Source organism: Anas platyrhynchos, chromosome 24 (assembly GCF_047663525.1).
Source record: "Anas platyrhynchos isolate ZD024472 breed Pekin duck chromosome 24, IASCAAS_PekinDuck_T2T, whole genome shotgun sequence".
Lineage (NCBI taxonomy): Eukaryota > Metazoa > Chordata > Aves > Anseriformes > Anatidae > Anas > Anas platyrhynchos.
The window spans coordinates 7171608-7195321 of NC_092610.1; the positions used below are offsets into that span (position 1 = coordinate 7171608).

The window sequence follows — 23714 nt, forward strand, 5'->3', positions numbered from 1 at the left end:
TAAACTAACTTTTCGCTATAGATAACACAAACATACTCTCCATATTCTACCTAATTCTGTCTTGACATTTTAATTTGATGTTCTGCCATGATGAACAATTTGCCGTAGAATTCTCATGCCTTGTAACATAGGCTGCTTAAAAAATGCATCTTTTGTGGAGACTACTAGCTACATTATTGGGGTATTATGTGTTGCTTTTATGGACCCTTGTATTGGACATTCCCAGATGTCAATTTTAACTGGCGAGTTATGACATTATTCTTCTGTTGCATCTGAGCCATTCTGTACCCCAATGAAGAACATTTGCTTCTCAAGAAAGAGAAACAAAAAGGATTAAAACTTTCTCTAAAGAAAACTATTGTTGGACCTCTAAATATCCAAATCAAATACATTGCTTATACCTGATTACAGCATTATAAACACAGACTATTGGGGAAATTAAACTTCAACGGTCGTACTCCTCCCTTTGTCTTCTATTCCTGTCTGGTGTCTTTTAACTGTATTATGTCAGGATGTTAGTGGGAAAAAAAAAAAAGCCTTCCCATGCTTTATTGTTGTGGGCCTGGTATATAATTGCATGGTTTGACTTCTGAGCTGAATTAAAATTGGGATGTATATCTGGTTCTCAAAAATGGGTTTGCCCCCTTGTCAGGCTCTCTTCCTTTCAACTTAGTATATTGGTCATTAAGTAATTTAAAATGCTTTCCAAAATTCATATTTTAGTATGTTAAAGCTTTTCTTTTTGTTCTTGTTTTTTTTATTTCATAAAGTTAATGGGGCCAAATCCTGTCCTCTCTGTTCCTTACTTGAGCAGTGAAGTCAGAGGGGTATTGCCTGGGTATGCGTTTCAGGCTTTTTCTTGTGGTAAGGATCTGGCTTGTAATTTTGTTTTAATACAAGGGATTGCTGTTCTATCACTATGAATTTATAGTAATTTATAGATTTTGTGGTGTTGAGCAGAACCCTGTAGTTCCAATAAGTATTTGTATTTCATTAATCATTGTACAGGGAATAATATGGTTTAGGGGAGGTTAATTGGAATCAAATCTAAAGTACCGTCTGTCCTGGAAGAAAGGTAGTAACTCATATACAGCGGCTTTTGAATGTTAGCCCAGGAGAGATAAAGTCCCAGTGCATGCTTAAGGGGAAGGGGGAGCTGTGGGGTGGGTGAGGGAGTGAAAAACTCCAATTCTAATGTTTATAAGACAACTAAGTAACAAAAAATGTCTTCATCAAGAATTGTAAAGCTACATCTTGTATTTGTGTCTGCCAAAAAACACTAATTATCCTAATATTTTTGAGTATGACAAGTGAGCTATACTTCCTTATAACTGAAAATGAAAATCAGTAAAAGTTTATATTTACAAGCTATAACAAGTTCTGCAATTTATGTGATTGATGGATACATAAATTTACCGTTTAAATTTGCAACAGTGCTCCACTGAATCCGTAATGTGTACTATGGCTTAGACAAGTAGTGGTGTACAGTGAACTTGAACTTAACAAAATTATTGATAAAAACATGGAACAAAAATACTGTAGCACAGTGGAAAAATCTACTATGCCTGGTGACAGATATTCAAGGGAAGAACCTTCTCGGCACAATTTTGATACGTAGTCAAAGCAAAAATAAATTTAAATTTACTCTCATGCATCTGTTTTGATCTTTTCTTCAGTATAACTTAGCAAAAATCCTTTTACAAAGTATGTTGAGAATGGATTTCAACTTGCAAACCAATATTAAACTTTTGAGTGTCCTGCTTGCATTGGAGGAGGAGCCATGAAATGGGACTTTACTAATCATTTGATCACTCATTTATTGCAGTTGCTTAAATGTCTGTATTGATAAGGTGTTTGATTTATAAATAAAAGTAGGTTGCCAGATCTATAGCAATTCCAAAACTATTGAGCAAAAGATTTTTACAGCTATTATGTTATAGGATTACTTGCACATAATTAACAAAATCAATTTACTAAACTCAGCTTTTAATTTTACTAATTCATTAAATATAATCTGCATTTTTCAAAGCATTACAAAGTTTATTTTTGTAGCATTGTTTGTTTTCAGGACCCATAATTTATATTATCTCTTTATTAGAAAGAATATCTGCATTGCTTAAAGCATTTTCAAAACAGACTTAGAAGTCTAAGTAGAATATCACCATATGATTTTGGTGACTATCATTTTTGTACCCTCTGCATTTGGACATGAAGCCCATTTCTGTATTTTGAACTATACAGAAGCACTCTTATTATAAGGCTAGCAGGAGAACAAATTTGAGGTATTGAGCAAAAATTTGAGCTTCGACTCCCTAGTAAGGCATGTTTGGCACCTAGGCCTAATGCATATGTATTGGGCCTATATGTAGACCCTAATGCATATGTATTAATTCTTAGCAAGACTTAATAGTAATCTAGAAACCATGAGATCAGCCCATATGTGGAACAACAAGAACCCAGTCCTACAAATCTTTTGAGTGATCTTTGATCATGTGTAAGTATTTGTGTGATTAAGGATTACTTGCATAATGAAAGTTTGCCAGATTGGATTGTCATTCATGTGAAGCACTTAAATAACTTAGAGCCTTATAGAAAGAGTGTACCAAGTTGTGTTTCCTGTTTAGCTTTTCAAAAACAAAACAAAACAAAAAAAACACTTGGAGCTTCTGTTAACTTAAAATTTGAATGAAGCTGTTTAGATGTAATGTATCGGCTTAGAACATAATTTGAAACTGAGTGGCTTAGTTTGGCATACTTTGACTGATAAGATTTGTAAAGTAGGAAAAAAAATCACTTGCTTTAAAGAGAATCTTAAATTTTTGTTCTCATTCAAACAAAGCAGTCAATGTGTGTCTGCAATATTTGATCAGGAATTTCTGAAAATTTACAATAGGAGAATCCCTCTGAAGAAATGTTTGAACAACCTGGAGGTTACCAGAAGCTCTGAAACTTGGTTCAGACTATATTACATCACATTTTCTGATGTCCAGAGATGTGCAAGTGTCAATTTTGTATTTTAACTCCTTCCTTTTACCTGACTATCAGGGAAGCGTGATTGAGGCTGACCTGACATGTCATGATGTCGACTTGCTAGGTGGGGTTCGCAAGGGACATTAACCTTGGAGTTATCGGTAAGACAACTTTCTTTCTAATTTACTTCAATAAGATTAAAGGGTTTGGGGGCGGAGGGAGGGAAGAGATGACCTCCACAGACCTGATCACTGGAATTTTGTTGAAAATCTGCAATACCATGGAGAGTTTCCAAGCACAGAAGGTAATGATTGAATTTAAATTCATCCATGGTCAAGAGGCACATGGCATAAGTTCTTTCAACTGAAACTAGTTTGAAAATAAAGGTGACTTCAGAAGAAAAATGGATGCTATTTTTGAGATGCTGGAAACATAAAAGGTTTTAAATGCTTACATTTTTTTTCTGTAATCAAAGCTAGATATTTTTTTCCTGTGATGAAAAAGTGAAGAACTTACAGCACGTTTATTTGAAGTCTAAATGCTGTAAAAGTGTCCAAGTAGGTTTGTGTCTTTTTTTTAAAAAAAAAAAAAACAAAAAAAAAAAACAAAAAAAAAACACAAAAGCTTTATCTTGGAGGAAAAACAAACAAACAAAAAAACACAAAACTGGCATATCACAGGTTTGGATTTTTAATCTTTTGATTCTGACAACCCTTACAAGGCATTCATTGCAAAAGAATTGTCACTAAACCAAGGGGGAGTTGTAGTTGGCCATGTTAAAATGCTGGAGTTTAGTAATGAACTTTTTTTGTGGAAGGTTTATTATGTGAACTATAGACAAATGTCAAAAGCTGAAGATCAGGTTTTGGAAGGATTGCAGATCAAACTTAAAAATACTTGGATATCTTTGAGTCCCTCAGGATAGCATGTTTGCTCAGCCAGTTGCATCAAGATCTTTGTTTTACTGAGTGCACAATACAGTAGTTTGGAAGGACCAGAGAAGTTAAAAGAGCTTAGTAAGCTATAGGGGATTTCTGGTTCAATCATTTTTTACTGTGAAACTGATGAGCATGCCAGTTGTAGCACTGACACCAATACTGAAGAAATCTAACTGGTTGAGTTAGAGGTATCAATAAGGATTTCAGAAACAAAAAAAGTATTTACTTAATCCCAGATGAATTCTGCATGGATTACCTTGATTTGAAGACAGTCTTGATCACACCAAGTCATTGATGTAGTTTCACTCTAAAGATTTTAAACAAATGAGCATCTCTTCTGTTAATTAAGAATTATTTAGGATGTATAATCGCATAGAGTACTGATAGTAACAAGTATAATAGCTGTTCATAAAAATGCACAGGTGACCTGAAGCAAATGGCAGGTTGTTACAGGGAAAAAAAATTAGCTTTTGCATATGTGGGATTTAGGGATAACTGTAGGAATACACAATAGGCAGTATTCCTATCAGAAAGCAGAAACATCAGCTTCTGGTGAGGTTTATGACTGCAAAATACAGATTCAAAATGTATGTCTGATCTATAATCACAAACTATATTAAATGAAGAAAAAAGTCAAGATTGAGGAGCAGACCTAGCTTTAGTTCTGCCCTTCTTGCACATATACTTCAAGTACAGCTTCAGTTTTCTTCCTTAGTACAAGTGAGCTTACTGTTTTGCTCATTAACTTTATGTAGTGTTTTTGTAACTGGGATACATAATTAGCCCTCCTCCCTCAACTTTAACAGCAGACTGAGAGAAGTGATTATATGCATATTTTAATTTCAAGGAGTGAGTATCAAATGCATCTATACCTGCTTACATGACATTATTCAAACATACCTTGAGACTTTACAAATTGAACATGCAGAAAATGCATATCTAACTTGAATTTAAGAGAAGATGTAGAAATAACATTAGATTTTTTCCTGTCGCAAAACTTATTTGGTAGAACACTTAGCTATCTTAACAATGAACAATCTTTTTGTTTTTTAAAATTCACTGCTCCGCTGCTTCTATGCCTGTAGAAATAGGGGAAGTGAAACACCATGTAGACTAAAAGTGCTGTGATTAAAAATAGTTCAAGTGTAGAACTGAAGACAGTATTGTGATGTATGCATGCAGAACTGAATAAAAGTTGTACAGGCAGTGATTTTGATGTTTCCTATGTTTTTTTAACCAATTCCTGGTTAGGAACTGGTCTATTTCCTTTTAAAGCATTATTTGAATCATGTTGTTAGGTGCCATCTTGAATCCTACTTTAAGTAACCAGTTTGAAAATTCAGTCTATTGAACGAGTGAGGCAGAGATCATTCAGAGAGAACCTCACTGGTTAAAACTGGAACTTGTTCCTGGTAGCACCTATAGAGCGAACACCAAAAAGGATGGCACCCTACTTTAAGTATCACGTCTGCTTTTATAAGACCAGACGTGAATTTTATAAAACCAGATGTTTTTAAGTGCATTTTCAGACAAAATTAGTTGCAGTTGCATTGTTCTTCCTATTGTTTTTGGTGAGCTTTTTCCTCCTTGTCATTCTGCTTGGTTCTGGCAGTAGCAACACTGAGATTACAGGAAGGAAATTCTTCCTTCTCAGCATTGTGCAGCTGTGTCTATGAAATTGTCACAGCTGGAAAAAAAACATTGCAATGCTCTTTACTCTTAGGTAAAATTTTACTTCTGCTCTAAAATGTACAACTACTCACGCCAATATGCAACTTATCTGCAAGAATTTAACATGCCATTATGTTGAAATACTATTTTTCTCAATAGCTAAGCCATCTTAGTTTATGTGATTTTCCCAGAGAATCTGGATGAGGTCAGATATTCAGTGTGGAGTATTCTGCTTTAAACAGTTGGAAGATGTTATAACAATCTAAAACAAGCCTTATAAGCTGTTTACGAGCACCTTGACAAAAAATATTCACATTGTAATATTTGTTTATCTGTGAATGATTTTTCATGTGAGATAGCAGGTCTAACCTATTAATTAATATTTATCACTTTATTTTACCCCTTTGCCAGTCATGAGGCATGAAATTTCATTCTTGCTGGCTGTGACTGCGCACTCAGGTTGTTTGCAGTTGGAGTAGGAGCAAATGTTTTTTTTTCTTCTTCTGAAGGTAATAGAGAAGAGGTCCAGTCCTCTAGGAAAGGTAGAGAAGCGATAAAGCTGAGGAAGTTTAAGCCCGCAGCTCATTACCAGATGCTGTGAGAGGTCCTGCTTTAGGTTAAAGGAAAAAAAAAAATCTTTCCTGCTTTCATATAAACCTTAGAGAAATGCTTGCACTGATCTCACCAGGTCTTTGTTACAAAGCTTGTCTGTGATCTTGCTCTGAATAAGAAATGTACTGGAAACTTCTGCTCTGAAGGTTGGGATGCACACCTGAAGGTGGATTTTTTTTTTTAGTGCAAAGGAATAAATTATTCTTAAGTTCAAAACAAACTGTTCTGTGGTTGTCTTTCTGTGGGTTCTATGTATTGTACATCAGGAGAATGAGAATAACTTCATTATAAGTCTGTGAGCCAGCTGTGCAGTCTGCTAGGCAATTCTACATGTTTCTTTCCAAAGCCTAACAAAATCACCTGATCCAAATGTTCCATGTTAGTGGATCATTTGTACAGAAGAGGCAAATCTATAAATAAACTTATGGATGAACTTTTGCATGTGATGCCTCAACATAGTTTTTTTTCCTTTGGAAATACGGGAAATCCCTCATGTTTGACAAGATACAACTTCAGGCTACACTGGCATGTGTTAGTACACTGAGACATTTCAACTCTGATTTCTGTAAAGGGGTGTATGTGCTTTTGACATCTGTCATGTTTGTGGCAAATTGCATTGAACTAAAGAAATCCTGAAACTAGACTTTTACCCTGCTATACTTGATTGCAGCTTATCTTTCCAGTCTGTTGTGAGCACTGTGTTGAGAAAATCAAAGCTGCATGCTTGGTGTTTTTCAGACAGACTAGTTAGCCTGTTCTCCAGCTGCTAATCATGTTCACCTTCATGATAGAGAAGAGCTAATAGATAGTTCTTGTCTACTAACTTCTCAAAAGCTTCAGAGCTTCCATCTGAATACTTTTGAGTGTGTTGGAGAGAAAGGGGAGCAGTGTCTTGGTATGCTGGATTGTGTAGGCATTTTCAATGGCATGGAGCTACCTAGAAAAGTTAACTTGGGGAGTTTTCAGATAGGCAAGAGGCAAGTTATGTTCAGAACCATTTAAAGATACAAGAAAAGAAATGATTCTTGCCTCACTTTTCTGCATTTAAAGCTTTGAATATGAACCCTATTAATGTATTTAATTAAGAATTAAGTTGAGATGTAGGTCGGGTTGTGTACGTGGTCTGTTCTGAAAGTAGTAGGACTGGCTTTTTCCTGGGCGGACGAGAGGTAGTCTGCGCGCGCAGGATCGGTGGAGGGGGATATTGGGAATGCTGGGAAAAATCGGCTGTTGGCCATTGAAGAGAGCAGGTCGCTTGTACTGTGAACACCTGTCGAAATGCCTCGTCACAGAGAATCATGGAGCGTTTACTGGAGCAACGATACGTGATCAAATTTTGTGTAAAGCTTGGTAAAAGGAGGCCTATGGTGATGCTGCCATGGGTAGATCGGGTGTTTTTGAGTAGCACAAGCTGTTCTGAGAAGGTAGGGAAAGAGTGGAAGATGACGACCGCTCCGGACGCCCTTCGACCAGCAAGACCAACGAAAATGTGTCACAAGTGAAAAATTTACTGAACCGTGATCGCAGAATGAGTATCAGAATGATTGCTGATGACTTGAGCATTCCTCAAACCCAAGTTTTTGAGATGGTGAAAGAAAACTTAGCCATGAGGAAAGTGTGCGCGAAGTTTATGCCGCGAGTGTTGTCAGAGGAGCAAAAGGCCAACTGGAAAGCGATCTGCCAGGATCTTCTTCATCATGTGAATGAGGAGCTCGACTTTTTGGACAATGTAGTGACCGGTGACGAGACGTGGGTGTTTGAATACAACCTGGAGAGTAAGCAGCAGAGCACAGAATGGCACACCCCTGCTTCCCCGTGCCCCAAGAAAGCACGAATGAGCAAATCCAAGCAAAAGTCCATGCTCATTTGTTTTTTTGATTGACATGGAGTCATCCACAAAGAGTTTGTACCACCCGGACAAACAGTTAATGCAGTTTTTTTACGTGGAAGTCCTCACAAGACTGCGAAAACACATTGCTCGTGTCTGCCCAGCCATTGTCAACAATTGGCGGCTGCACCATGACAACGCACCGAGCCACACAGCGTTCCACGTAGTGGAGTATCTTGCCCAGCACGAGGTGGCAACGCTGCCTCAGCCCTGACTTAGCCTGTCAGACTTTTTTCTATTCCCAAGAATAAAATCGATGCTCAAGGGGAAGCATCATGGATCAGTAGAGGCGCTTCAAGAGGCTGTGATGAGAGAGCTAAACAGCATTCCGGTCCAGGCGTTCCTGGAGGCATATGAAAACTGGAAAACTCATTGGCAGCAGTGTGTAGGTGAGGAAGGGTGCTGCTTTGAAAAATTCTAATTGTTTGTTCTATTCTCATGAATAATTTTTTTTTAAAAAATGAGTCCTACTACTTTCAGAACAGACCATGTATGTTGTCAGTAGAGGACACTTTTCCATACCTTGGTATACTGAGACAGAAATAAAGGCTGCATTCCCTTGGACAAGTGAAGGCTTAAAAAGTGCTGTTTCAAAGGCTTCCCAGAGAGATTACAGGCATGATCTCTGCCTTTTTTTTCCAAAGCACACTGCATTTACACAGCAATAAACGTTATCTTTGGAGAACTCCTTGTGGGGTTGTGTGTGGGAGCAGGTGGGTGTCGGTGACTGTGGTGGACTGAGTGGGGCTTTTGTTTACACAGTGATCCTCATTGAAATACTTTTATAAAGCTTTCCATTCTTGCTTAGAGAAAATATTCCCTAGTTATGGCTAACCAATTTCTCGAGTTTGTTGGCAGCACTATATGAACAGTGCCTTTAAAAAAAATATATATTTTTTTATTTAAAAAAAAAAAAGACTTCATGTTAAAAAATAAAGGATCTACCTCAGTTAATTTGTGCAGTTTTTTTGCACAGATCTGTTTTCCAGTTAATAGTTTGCATCAGTAATCAAAACAGGCTACTGAGAATTTTAGTGCCCTCAGAAAGAACTAGGTGAACCAAAATTTTTAATTTAGAAAAAGGGGGTCTTGAAGGACTTGGTGAGAGAGGAGAGTACACTGCTGGGGAGAATACAGCCTTTACTGTGTCATACCAGTGCTGGATTACTCCAAAATGCTTCTTCTAATCTAACCTTTTTTCAGTGTTTTTTGTTTTTTTTTTTCCTGTTTCAAAATGTGACAGTTCACAAAAAGTTAGATCTTGACCCAGCTTGTGCCGTTGGATCAAATTTTGTAAGTGATGTTTGGCCATGGATGTCATATAGACAGTGGATTATTTTCTAGTTATCTTTACAAGCTAATTAAATCTCGTGCTTAAAGGCCTTCTTCAACAGAAGGAGGACCAAAAAAAAAAAGCCAGGATGGCCATGGCTACCACAAATCATATTGGGCATTACTACCTTCTGTATATGTGAAGGGTAGAGTGATTTGCATTAATGGTCCTGCAGCTAGGTGCTAGCTAGTCAGATTTATGGACCATTCCATAATGAGAAATGTAGCAACTCAAGAGCATACATACAGCTGATCCCCTTTCAATAAAAGTTATTAACTGGTGAGGATGGCTATATTCTGACATAAATCTTGTGGTCTCTCTTGTACACAAACCTTGCTTTATGCCTCTTCAAGAAGAATAAGAGTCATTGTTTTTTTCCCTATTTATGCAAACATAGGCACTGTGGTGCAGTGTTGGTTCTCTTGAGAACCATATCCGAAGTGTACTTGAGGCTTTTTCAGAAAGACCTGATTAAAGTCGATAGAGAATATATGTGCTCCCCACTCCCTTTATTTTCTGCTTCACTCCTAGTTGTATAGTTTTAGCCTTTCCTCATAGATCAAACAGATGTCTTCAGCTGTGTGCTTTGGGTGTGTTCAAAAGGTGGGCAGCGTAGCATGTAAAATCTAAAGGTCATAAATAAACCTATTTCACTGGACCAAGCAAGGATACATGCAGTGAAAACTGCATCTTCCAGAATTCAAAGGGCTGTTCAGGTGTGAGAGGCAGTTTGAAGAATATGGATCTTTCTTTCACAATTTCATTGGAAATAGCTTCAAGAATCATTTTAGCAACTGAACTGAGGTTTAAAATAGAAACAGCTAAAGAACATGAAATTACTGGCTGTATCAATAGAATTTGCTGAGATGAGATGCAAACGTGCTAGTACTTGAGTATCTCAAAGTGATTTTAAAGTATATGACAAGATCTTAGGGCACTGCAGAAACGCAGCATTTTTTATATGCACAGAAGAAAAATAATGCAGTTGTTCAACTACTAGTCACTGTGATTAGCTGTCTTACCACCTAGTTCCGCTGTCTAGTATTTCTGTTTTCCTGCATGGTTGAGCCTCCTACTACTTGCTTTTCAAAATTTGTTAGTTCTGAAACATATACTAGGCTCTATCAGTTATGTTGTGTTACTCATTTCAGTCTGAGAACCTCCTGAGGCCATCAGACACTTATAGAGTGAGATGACTGACGCAAGGGATGCTGGAACCCAGGTAGCAATAAATGCTTTTTGCTTAGTGTTGTGTTCTGTACTCCCCCTACTCCTTCAACCAGGAAGTAGTAATAACGGATTTTTAACTAAATCTGAATTTCAGAAATATAATAAACATTGCTCTAGTGTTATAGAGTCTAACACTGATGGCTTAGAATTCAATTCTGTAGCTAGAATCACCATCCTTCTCAGAGGCAATATTTAGAGTGTCTGTTCCTTTTAGTTTACTAATTTTCTGCCAAGCTTTTTATAAAAATTCAGAATTCTCTGTTCTCTAACTATATAAAGCAAGAAATTTGAATGCATTGGGATTGAGGTATGGTAATATAGCTTTATGTGATTACTTTTACTGCAAGGTGATTTTTTGTCAGATTGAGGAAAAATTGCTCAGTTTTTTTGCTAGGCTTCTCTTGTATGAAGCAGCAGCTATAACTGAAAGCAAGTCTTTAACTACAGCATTTTGAGTGTGAATATTTTCTATTGATTTAGGCTTCTTTCAGTGTTTGCAGGAGGGGGAAGAGTTAAGGTGAATTGGCGAGGAAATTTCTCCACTAAGTTATTCTGAAGAAAGGCTGAGTACACTCATTTCTCACTAGCAATGGGAAACTCTTTCTTTACATAGAGAATGGCAGTAATTCTTAAAGATACAAAATAGGAGAATAGTGTCCGGCCTTTCTGGCTTATTATCCAATTCCATGTTGTGGAGAGCTCCGGGTACATATGGAGCGATCCAGAGACCCACAGGTTGGGTAACTCCAGGAGAGTTTCCAGAGGACCATGATAGTTGCCATGATAGTTGGATCCTGCCACTCATTGTGACACTTTCTTCCTTCTGCTGTGTTCTGTCCAGTGTGAAGTGGACTCTGTGTAATTCTCAAGGAGAAAATTTCAGTTTGTGAATAAATCCTTCCCAAATCAGTGAAGATGTGAAAATGGCTAATTCAGGTATATGGCAAGCTTGTTTGCATTGCATTTTCATGTTGTCACTGGAAGGTAGCACTGTGAAAGCAGCATGTGTTGAGCAGTTCAACTTGTAGAATAATCACCTTTCTCTTGTGAGGGAAAGTTTTCAGAAGTGAATAAAACTGTACCTTACTGCAGTTCTGCAGGAACATCGTGCTCGCCTCTTTAGTTACCCACCTGCTTTCAAGGAAACTGCAGTGAGCACCATTGTTTACTGCTCTTACATACCCAGCTGTTATGTTATACAGTGACTTGTTTCTCCCTACTGTGTCTTTGCTTTTTGGTTTTGAAGGTGTGCATTGTGGATGTATACTCTGCCAATTGATACATGTTCTACCCTTTCTAACACCATACATGTGTGTTGATTAATATTAAATGGTATAGCTTAGAATCCAGCATATTAGGAAAATAAATGGTAGATAGTGTGCCTAAGAAGTGTAAAACACAAGAACGGGCTTACTAAAGACCCTAGAAGTCATATTCTTTTAACAATTCTGGATTGTACCACGTAGTACAGTTCCTTCCCACTAGCCATTGAATTGGGCACCTTCCTCTGAACTTGTTGTCTGAGACCTGTTCATTTGAAGAAACTTCACCAGCCAAATACTGGAGTTTTTACCAAGTTTAGGAACTGGTCTTGGTTTTTCACTTTCCTCTGTTTGCTCTGCCAGTACTCTTCATCTGACCAACCATCAGGAGTGAGAAGCAAGCTCTCCCAAAAAACAATTCCTCTCATCTCGGATAGATGAGTATCTAATGGTGTGGTTTTACAAATACTGTGAGTTTGTCATTGCAGTGTAAACTACAAGAAACACTTCTCTCTAAGAAACACTTCTTTCTAATGTAGGCATTTCTTTTGCTAGTGCTTAGTTGGCAGTGAGGAGCTGACATAAGATAACACATTTATTTTCTGACTTGATTTTATTGCGGGTTTTGTATAGGGTTGAGAATGATAGCTGTAGAAGGTCCAGAATACTGCTTTTTGATGTACATCCCCAGAACTATGGTCCCAAGTAGATGCTGTAGCACTAAGACCTGTACAAGCTCTTTCATCCCACTAATTGGAAAGGGTTAAGTGTGGTGGATCCCATTAATTAGTATTTGACTTTCTGAAAGGGAAATCCTTCCAGTAGTCTGAATTTACAAACTGGAAACATGTTTTTGTGTCCTTGATGTTGCGTGTGGCTGTGTTAAACAGGCAGACATTCCATACGAGAAAGTAGTTTAAGTCAAGAGGTGTTCCCAGAATTGAGCAGCAGGACCACAACAGGGAAATGGGTAAAATGGTTTTAGGTGATGCACTTAAAGAGCAGGTTGGTAATGATGGACAGCTTCCCCAGTTGAGGACAACACCTGACAAGTTTTTGCTTTGTAAGTTTTCCTTTGAGTTAAATAACAGTAATAAAAAAAAAAAAGTGGCAGTCCTAGAAAGCAAAAGGCTAGAAAGAATGAGTGGTGGACTGGGATATACATGCTGCAGATAGTGACTGCTGTTCCTGTCAGCTAAAAAACAGGGAGTAAAGCAAGAAGAACAGATCTGTGGGTGAGACAGGAAATCACACCCAAAGAACAGAAAGATAATGGCACCTCTTGTTCATTGCAACATTTTTTTGAAGGATAACTTCTTTATGTTCCCCAGTGGTCAGTACTGGGGTCCATCCTCTTTAATATCTGTATTGATGACTTGGATGAGGGAATTGAGTGCACCCTCAATAAGTTTGCAGGTGACACCAAATTGGTGGGAAACGTCGATCTGCTGGAGGGTAGGAAGGCCCTGCAGAGGGACCTGGACAGGTTGGGTCAATGGGCAGAGGCCAAGGGATGAGGTTCTACATGGCTAAGTGCCAGGTCCTGCACTTTGGCCACAACAACCCCATGCAGCGCTACAGGTTTGGGACAGGGTGGCTGGAAAGCTGTGCAGAGAAAAAGGACCTGGGACTGTTGGTTGATGCTCATCTGAACATGAGCCAGCAGTGTGCCCAAGCGGCCAAGAAGGCCAACAGCATCCTGGCTTGTGTCAGGAATAGTGCAGCCAGCAGGACCGTGGAGGTGATTGTCCCCCTGTGCTCAGCTTTAGTGAGGCCACACCTTGAGTGCTGCGTTCAGTTTTGGTCTCCACACTACAAGAAGGACATCAAGGCCCTGAAATGTGTCCAGAGAAGGGTTGCGAAGCTGGTGAAGGGCCTGGAACACAAATCCTGTGAGGAGTGGCTGAAGGAAGAGGGAACTGGGGTTATTTAGTCTGGAGAAGAGGAGTCTCAGGGGAGACCTTATTACTCTCTACAACTTCTTTAAGGGAGGTTGTGGTGAGATGGGTTTCAGCCTCTTCTCACAGGTAACCAGTGATGGGACAAGAGGGAATGGCCTCAAGTTGTGCCAGGGGAAATTTAAGGTTGGAAATGAGGAGAAATTTCTTCTCAGAAAGAGTCAGGCATTGGAAAAGGTTGCCTAAGGAGGTGGTTGAGCCCCTGTCCTTGGGGATGGTTAAAGAAAAGTTGGATGCGGTGCTTAGGGACGTGGTTTAGTGGGTGACATTGGTAGTAGGGGGATGGTTGGACCAGATAATTGTGGAGGTCTTTTCCGACCTTAATGATTCTGTGATTCTACGAAGTGATCATTCAGATTCAAAGATAGGTCTAGATTTTCATTTTTCCTTGATCTTTACTAATAGCTGTTTAATTCAGTAACCTTCAATAATCCTTAACAGATATCTGGAACTGAACAGTCTGTTTAAATTCAGTACACACACATACTTGTGTGAGTGTTGAGAAAGACCACAGGTGTATCTTTGAGAACCACACATGTGTCCTCCTGCAATATCCCCAGAGCTAGACGCAACTACAGGCCAGAATAATTTTTAAAGGAAGCAGAATGACAACACAGCAAATTATGGGAAAAAGATTACGGTCAATTTTAACTGCTCCTTTGTAGGTCCACCTTTATAAATCATTAACACTTTTATCCACCAATGAAGAACGTTCCCTATATTAAACACGATCATCAGAATCCCAAAATACAGTAAAAGTTTTACCTCAGGTCCCTGTGAAGCTGCTGTTACTGTGCGGATCCCTCTTTGGGGCACACCACCATCTTCCTGGCTAGCTTGCAAGAAGCTTGCCCTAGCCTGGGTGGCATCTGATGCAGCCTCGCTGGTATAAATTCAATACTTGCCCTGCTTTGTGCAGATCCAGAACATACCATTGCTGGCACTGTTTCAGAACTCTGCACTGGGACCAGATGATCTTGGAGGTCTTTTCCAGCTTAATGATTCTATAACTGTGCTCTAACTTGGTGCTGTGAAATCAGCTGGTAGTCAGCACACTGGAAGTTTTTGCTGTTTGACATAAGTCTACCTATAATGTATATGAAGAACATGTTTGGACTGTTTGCTCACAGAACGATTCAGCTTTCTTCCCTAACAATGTGCTCATTGCAAAAAGTAAAATTTATTAGAGTGCTTAATGCCTTACATTTCTCAGATGTATAAGTTAGGCAGGTAAAGTCATTTCAGATTTTTGAAGCAAAAGCACATGTGAAGTCTCTGAAAATCTTGGACTGGAACAAAACTGTCAAGGAGAATTTTGCATGGGCAAAGGATTGCATGCCATAGCATCAAAACCGCATTACAGTAAATCTGGTGTAATTAGATGATGCACTCTCTTTCCTGTGTTCTTATGTCTTAAATTTTCTAAATCTGATATTTAAAGACAAAGTAGCAGCAATATTCGTTGGGTAGGTAGAAAAAAGTCTGATAAAGTTGCACATTGTTTTTAAGGTAAAAAGTCTAGTGTGTTTTTTTTTTTAAGAGAATGCTTGTGGACTATATATTTCCACTTTAACCTCTTCTGTGGTTTCATTACTCCCACTAGGAGGAGCGTGTTTTCTTAGTAAAGATATGTGATAAACTGCTTTACGAGTGTATGGTAAATATCTTTCTTAGTGTGAAATCTGAACTTTCAAATGTGACAAGTTGCTCATATCTTGGTAACCAGCAGAACAGTACCAAGTAAATAACTTGTATCTGTTATCTTCTGTAGCTTTGTTTCATTCAGTATGAAGTTCTACAAGAGTGAAGTGCAAACACATTACATTTCATATCTCTTTAGCCATCTTGTATTCTTTATGAAGCTTCCAATAATGAATAAATTACTATACTACAGAGCACAAATATATCTGGTATAACTTTTTTATATATAAAAATGCATGCCATTCAAATACTGAACTGGATCTTGAATAGGAATGTGGAAGCCACATAATTCTATTTTGGCAAGTATTGGATTTGTTGGTAGGTGCTGATACTGAATTATGAATCCTTTGCGTACTGAGGGACTGCGATTTAGTTATGTGATAGGACCTCCAGGGGGAAGCATGGGACTGACAAGACCACACTGACTGCAAGCAAAGACAGACTTTCTGATACAGAATCTTTGCTTGTGTTAGCAGTAAATCTTTTCTGTTCCAAATTGAGACTATAAAATCTTTGTCTGGGAAAAAAAAAAAAAACAAAAAAAAAAACAAATGAAAAACAAACAAAAACTACTATCAGGCTTTAATACCAAAAGACTGGGAATGATTGTGGTTACTTGCAGAGAGAAGAGTAACTGATGAAAATTGAGATGTAATGCATGATTAAACAGGCAGACCCTCTGCTTGTTGTATTCATGGTTCAGTTCTGTCATTGATAATTTAGCCAGTGTAGTGTGCTTCTGCTGTCTAGAAGTCGATGAGTGACGGTAGAATGAAAGGAGAAGCAAAACAGCATGGCTTTGTAAAAGCATTTTTTTGATAGTTGTATAAATAAAATATATTATGATACTTGACTGATAATCGGAAAGTAAGCTCCAAAAAAAGTTAAGACATTTTAATTTAGTACCTTCATTATGTAAGTGCCTGGTCCTTTTTATCTACTAATAATGTTCTAGCTTCCATTCTCATCTTTTCTCACATAATCCCAGAAGAATGTTCATGATGCCATATGAATTGAGCTGGCCGGTAAGTTACATGTCTTTATACTACTGAAAAAGTTTGATTGCAGGTTTTTTGGATATATTTAATTCCTAGCACTTCATTTACACCCAGTCTGGTGTTAGAGCCTCTGTGGGTATAGCAGTGTGCTAATATTGTATGACAGTGTCAAGTGAATTGTATCCAGGAGAAGTTCTTGAATTTATGAAGAAATCACAAGATAAGCATTTGCCTGTGGATGAATCTCCACCTGTGGAAATGTGGTGGGTAATAGCAAAGAGTTCAGGTAGGGCTCAAGCATGGAACTGCTCTTCAGCTTCTGACTGGTCAATTGATGTTTTGAAGAACAGTAAACTGCAGGGGAGGTTTACAAGAGCACAAATATCAATTGCATCTTGGTTTCTTGTGCTGTGTACCATGTTCTTGTTAAAATAATACACAGTATATTCAAACTATACTTCACCAGTTATATCAAGGCTAATTCTGTCCTAGTGCTTTTTGAACAGGAATAGCTCAGGCAAACTTCTCATTGAAATATTTTTAATTTCTTCTTACGGTATTGTGCACAGATTTCAGTTGTATCCTGATTTAGAACTTTGGGCATTCCAGTACTGCTGTAGCAGATTGCAGTGTCTCTGCTGTTTAGCTGAGTGTACAGGCAGCTAGCTTCTGGGCGTTCTGGAGTGGCTGAGGACATCTCTTCAGTGTCCCTTTTGCAGGTGGCATTGGGGGGAAAAAGAAGAAAAGGAACTGAAAGGTGGAGAAATGATGACAGGAGATTGTAGGATTCTTTATTTTTATTTTCAGTATTTATTGTTGTATTTTTTAAAAATATTTTTCCTTTTCTAAGTGTTTTCTAGGTTTCCTGGACTTAAGCTCTGTTCCTGTCAAGCCCATTTGTGGTTCATCACGCACTGCATCAGCATTCTTTCAGAAGGCTTGATTCATATTTATCTTACAGCTTAGAACTAATTCTCCTTGCAAACATTAAAACAAAACAAACAAACAACAAAAAAAACAGCCCTGAATATTTCACTTTTTTCTTGAGTTTCTGTACTTCTCAACTTAAGTGTTTAGGAAGCTGGGTCTTTGATTAGCTTACAATAGAGGTGAAATATGGAAGTTGTTAACATAATTGCCTATAATATTTTCAAGAAAATGTGCTTACATGTTTTTGGGTGACATCTGAGTCACCTCAGTGCCTACTGATAGACCTGCTGCTTTGCTAGGCTCACATAGAGTAATTGTGAGGCTTTGTAATACCACATGATAAAGGCAGAGCAAAATGAAAATCATAATCTTCAAAATGGAGTCCAGCCTGTGCTTTTTTTTCATTATTTGGGTTGAGAGAAGAAACCTAAAAAGAATAATCCTGGTGTTTTGTACATTCTTCATGTCATGAACTGCATAGTATTATATCTTGGATAGAGAAGGGCAGGCTTTTGGAAGCTGAAGAGTGGTAAGATACAGTGCAACTTTTTTCTGTTGGCCTCAGCACCCTTTGCAGTGCTAGAAGTTTTCGTTTTCTATCTTTTTGTTGTGGTGTTTTGCCAGTATTCCAGACAGAGGTATTAGTATGCTCTTAAAAAAAAAAAAAGACAAATATAGATAGGAGAAGGAAGTTAATTTAACGAACTTATTATAAATAATAATACCTATAAAGTTATGAGAAGGTGGAGTCCCTTTGATAATGCTGTTGCTCTGGGATGTGATACAGGGAGGGGGACCCAGCTTCCAGAGGAAGGCTGCATGGAGCCATTGAGATACTCCTAAACTGAGCTGTCTGCTGGATTATCGTGATTCTGGTCTGATAAATCTGTTATGGCAGGTCATGCACAAAAATTTCTAAGCTGTTTCCAGAGTAGAAATAACCATGAAAGCAGTGGGTCATATGTATCTTGTGCTTGACTGCAGGATCATGGCCCTGAGGTTGCTCAATGTGAAGCAGTTTGCATGTCCCTCCATTTGCAAGATATCTGATTTTTTTTTCCTGATGGAAGGGGTGACTGCATATGTAATGAACACCTTGTAGATCTAGTTCCACATCTAGTTCCAGATCTAGTGCAATAATGCTCATATGGAGTTGCCATTTTTGATGTTTTCTAAAATTCCACAATAATGAGGCTTCTGCCAGCAATGACATGGATTTTAGAAAATTAAACACCACTAATGTCTACTTATTCCTTTGTAGCTGTTTGCTAATGCAAATTTTCATCTTTCAATTTCCATCCTTCTGCTAGTATGTTTGCTCTTTTTTGTGGCTCTCTTCTGAGTTGAAATGGGTCCTGGTAACATCCACGGGTAACTACCAGGTGAGATAGGCCAGCTTTAATAAAACTTGCAGTTTCTCTCAAGATCTTTGAGAGGGAATCTCCTGCTCCTGAGGGAAAAAAAAATAAAAAGAAAAAATTAACCAACCAAAAAAAAAAAAGTAGCCTTGTTTGCAGCTTTTCACCTCTTGATGTGTTTTTGTGATATTTTTCCCTTTGGACTGTGACCCTTTCCCCATTTCATGATGGCTTCTCAGAACTTCGGCTTCCAGCCTCCTACCCATGTTATGTTTATGATAAGTAAGTTTGTCAGTCCTCTTATTCCTTGCACTGGTATTGTTCATGGATAGTGACAGAACTACTGACGTTGCTTAGAGAGCCTTGGTTAATGCAGAGGTATGTCTGCCCTAGCTCATGTTTGAGGTTGTGCTTCACAGCACTTTGAAAGCACCTTTGATTCTACCTGCCTTCTGTTCCACTGCGGTCTTTGCACCTTTGGAGTGCTGTTTTTAGGGTTCCTGAGTGCAACTCGATTCCCATCTTCCAGAACAATACAGGAGAGATGATACCAAGTCTTTAATGGCTATGGGGTTTTGCTCTTTGTTTGATTCTCAAGTATGGTAATCATTTTTTTTATGCAAATTGTTTCCTGAGTCTCAAGAGTTCATTTAGTCTGAGAGTTCAGCTTGATTTGAGTGAGCTTTGAAGCTTTATACCTGCAGACTGATCCATCAAAAATTGCTTTTTTGGAACATTTAATTTGCTGGTCAAGATCCATCTGTGAGGTGAGAGTTTGTCTTTGAAGTCCTTTGGCCTCTGCTGAACCATGGCTTTGTATATGGCTCTGCAAGCCTTGATCTCTTCAGCGTTCAATAAAAGAAGATTTCTTTGGCTTAATCCCCCCCCCCCCCCTTTTTTTAGGGAAACAACATGATCAGAGCTGTCAGGTAACTCCTGAATCTCAAAATTGATAATTTCTCCAGAATTAGTAGTTCCATCTTCACTGCTTTGGCCATTAGGCTTAGAAGATGCTCTCAGTGGAGTGTGATAAACTCCATTGCCTCCTGCAGTAGTACCTTGTTGACATGTATCATAAATAAAGCTTTTGTAGGCAATAAGATTTCTTTCAGCCTTGTTATTTGTCATTCATGTGAATACGTTAGATTGATTTTTGATTTTAGATCCTTGCTGTTCCTAGTGGATTTTTTTAAAAGCAAGAAAACCAAAAACCATGCAAGTGACAGCTAATATCACAAATGCACAACGTTATGAAATGTCTGTCTAGACACTGGTGAAGTAACTGTTGTGTTTTATTTCATATGCAGGATATTCAGGTTGATGCATCTTTGACATAAACTGAACAATTTCTCCTCTTGAATGGCCAGTTTCAAGGGGGGGGGGGAATCTGTTCTGGAGTAGTTTGGATATCTCATTCTGTATGCTTAAAAATTTTTCCAACATACAAAGAATTCTTTTTTTCTAAAGAGAAGAAAGCCTTACCACTAAAACTGAGGAACATGGATATACATTTAAACATATAAAACCCTTAGTCAAGTTGGTATTCAAAGACTAAAGTGTAAAATAACCTAAATCAGCTGTAACAGCAATGTCACATTCCTTTAGTGAGCTGAAGTAGTACTTGGGTAACAATTGCCTGCCTTCTTCCTTCTTGTTTCCAGATTATACCTAAATTTTAATTTATAGGTGGCTATGCAGATGCAATAGTTATAGTTATTTTGAAGAACTGCTAAGGATTTTTCCGAGTGTACCTCAGTAATTCAAGATATTTGGCACGTAGTGCAGATGTCAAGCATTGTTTCACTTACCTTTGGCTTTACGCTCCCAGAGAGGCAGGAGAACAAATACAACACTTTTTTCTAATTGCAGTTTGTTTAAACATGTTCTAACAGCAGTTTATTTATACAGTTTATGTATGTGAGAATTGATTACCTATTTACATGTTAGTATTACTAACAACCTCCATAAAATTCTTTACCACATTAATGATGAGGGCAGCAGAGTCTTTCCTGGGATTATGAAGTCTATTTTATACGTGCTATTTATAATAAGAGATTTTGTTTGTGCATTCATATCTGCTAACCTCCAGCTTCTTTTTCTTGGTGTAGGATTAGAGGGCCTGTGTGCTCTGTTACAACTTTCTCTTATTTGAAATCTAATTATTTCAACTCTCGTCTATTTTTAGATGGTGAAGGACAGACACTGTGATGGGCACTAAAGCAAGGACTTGCAGTGTGAAGTGACAGGTATTAGTATGTAGTCCCAGTAGTCAGACATAAATGGGGAAGACTTAGGTGATGTGTGTCTTCTGGCCATGGTTTGTTCTGTTCTCAGTATTTCAATGTTGGTAGAAATATTTGTCTTTATATTATGTCTAAGAGCTGCCCTGCAACAGAGAAGGTAAGTTTATAAGCATAGGAAGGGGGATAAACATTCAAGCCCTTAAATCTGGTGTGTTTTTTTTCTGACCTAGTCCTTAAAGTTGAATGGACAGCTGCTAAAACCATGACAAAACAAATGAAGAAACAGGGTTTCTTTAAGATATCAAAGATAACAATTTGAGATTTTTAGCCTTTCCCTAACTATTAGACAATACTTTCAGACATAGTTTAATTTTTGGGTTGTCCTGCATGGAGCTGGGAGTTGGACTCCAAGATCCTTGTTGGGTCTCTTCAAACTCAGGATATTCAGTGACTATTTTTTGTCCTTTGAGACACAGACACAGTCTCCAGTTTGTTCAGTGAGGTTCTCTGTTCATTTTCCTGATTGAGAATTAGTCTCTACAGTGCTTGTTTCTGGAAACTATTTAGTTGCTAGTGCCTTTTTTTCTGTCTTAGGAGTTCAGCTGAGTTTTCTCTGCTTTATGGTACAGGACTGCTGAAAAGTGTTAGCTAATATGTATCTCGATTCTCTGATTTGGGTTATAAAGGATTTGCTTGTGAACATTGTTCTGACAGATAGTTAAGTATGGACTTCTTCCTTAGTTAACCAAGCAAATAGTCTTAGATGTGCTTTGCTAGATAGAGCCATGTGTAGAAAACAGGGTTTTGTTTTTCATGGGGAAAAATGTAGCATGAGAACTTGAAATCTAAATTACCTTCAATTAAAAAAATAAAAATTAGAAGATACAGTATCTTAATGCCATAATCTGGGAGAAAGTTGGAGAATTTCTTGAACGTGAGACTTGTTTTAAATGTCAATAAAATTGTGTACAATCTATACTTTTTCAGTAAACGTAAAACATATATTGGATTAGCTATCTTCCAGAAGAACCCCAGCATCTGCCTGTTGTGACAAGTGATCCGAGAAGTGACATGCATAGCAGTTCCAGGTGGGTTTGGTACATGTGTATGAAGTCTTCTTTCTTGTTATATGCAGTGTACTATATAAACAACACATGCATTGTATAATTGTTTCCTACCTGGTCCTTTTGTAATGTCCATTTTTTCTAATAAACATCTTTTGAAGTCATTATTTTGTGGCTGTTTTCCAAGGGTCTGAGTGTTCTCATGTGTTGCTCGTCCTCAGTGATGTATTCTCTTTGAATTACATGGGGAAGAGAAGCAGAGAAACTTGTAATCACTTCACTGGGGTGGAAACTTTATTTTAAGCTGTCATGGCAAAACCTTTTCTAATAGCTTTTCTTTAAGTATTTTCTTGGAGAGCCTTAATGCAGAGGGAAAAACATTTTAAGCTAACTTGAAGAAACTTCTCATGGAGCAACAATTATTCTGAAGGTATGCTTGGAAATCAATGATGGAAACAAATTAGAATTTGTCATCTTGTGATTTTACTCCCCGGTGAAATGCCAAATTCTGTGGGAAATTTCAGCAGTACAAGATCGAGTTGCCTTGCACTTACATGAATAACAAGAATTTGGCTTCATCTTGACATCCTAAATTTGTATGCCCCACCCCACCCTGCAATGAGGAATGAGAAAGGGAGAATGCACTATAGCAGTCTTTAATGTGCAGCACAATACTGCAATAGTCTGATTGTTTTCAGGTATTAAGGGGGAAGTTGGCCTGTGTCCTGGTATGGATATGTTTTCAAGAGGTGAGAATCTGTGTGCATATTTGTATTTAGTAAACAATTTCTTTTATAAAAATATTCTGGCATGTCATGTGGTTTAGTCTGGCTTTGTTTTTCATTTCAGCTGTGAAGGTATTACCAGAATTACACAGATGTTCTTTTTCCCATTGTTGATCCTTTTTTTACATGTAATGTGCTCATCTTGCTGAGCAGCGGGAATGAGTGCTTCCTAAAAACACCTACTACCACAGAAGTGTAAGTTCAGGAGCTGGCCTGAGACTGTATTGGAGACTTGACAGAGAAAGCAGAATTGTAGTTAATCTCGTGACAGACATGTTAAGCAAATTAAATGAAACAGTAAGATCCAAAAGTTCTGAAATTTGACACAGTTTGAACCATCTTCAAACAAAATCTTCTTGACTACATAGATTTGGTGTGTTGCAACATTTTTTGTGTGCAGTCCTCTGAACACAGCGCTACATCTGTAACTGGTGTGGGATGCTGGCAGGCAAGTTTGGAAGAGGATGGTGAGATTAACAGTTATATTCAGTCAACTATTTCCTATTACAAAAAACTTTTAGGTTAAATCTTGTAGTTTACGAATAACAGCTTGTTGCTTTCATGGGGCAACAGAGTTCTTTTTCAACAAGGACAGGCCTGGAGGAATCACTAGCTGCTTGCAGATAAGGAACCATCGCTGTCCTGTACAATGAATAAATGCATTGTATGTTTGTGTGAATTCCTGCTCTTTCTAAAGTGACCTGTGAATTCAAAATGAATCTCCTGTGTAAATTGCATTCTGAGGTGGGGAGAGAGCTGAGAAAATGCATTCA

At 38.0% G+C, this 23714-nt stretch overlaps 1 long non-coding RNA gene across 1 annotated transcript; it reads left to right on the forward strand.

Moving 5' to 3' along the window:
- Nucleotides 1-728: 728 nt before the first annotated feature.
- Nucleotides 729-22205, forward strand: LOC110353774 (uncharacterized). The gene is made up of 4 exons (XR_002404697.4): nucleotides 729-864; nucleotides 3046-3131; nucleotides 21035-21095; nucleotides 22080-22205. It is a non-coding gene; the product is annotated as an uncharacterized lncRNA (long non-coding RNA).
- The last annotated feature ends 1509 nt before the right edge of the window (nucleotides 22206-23714 follow it).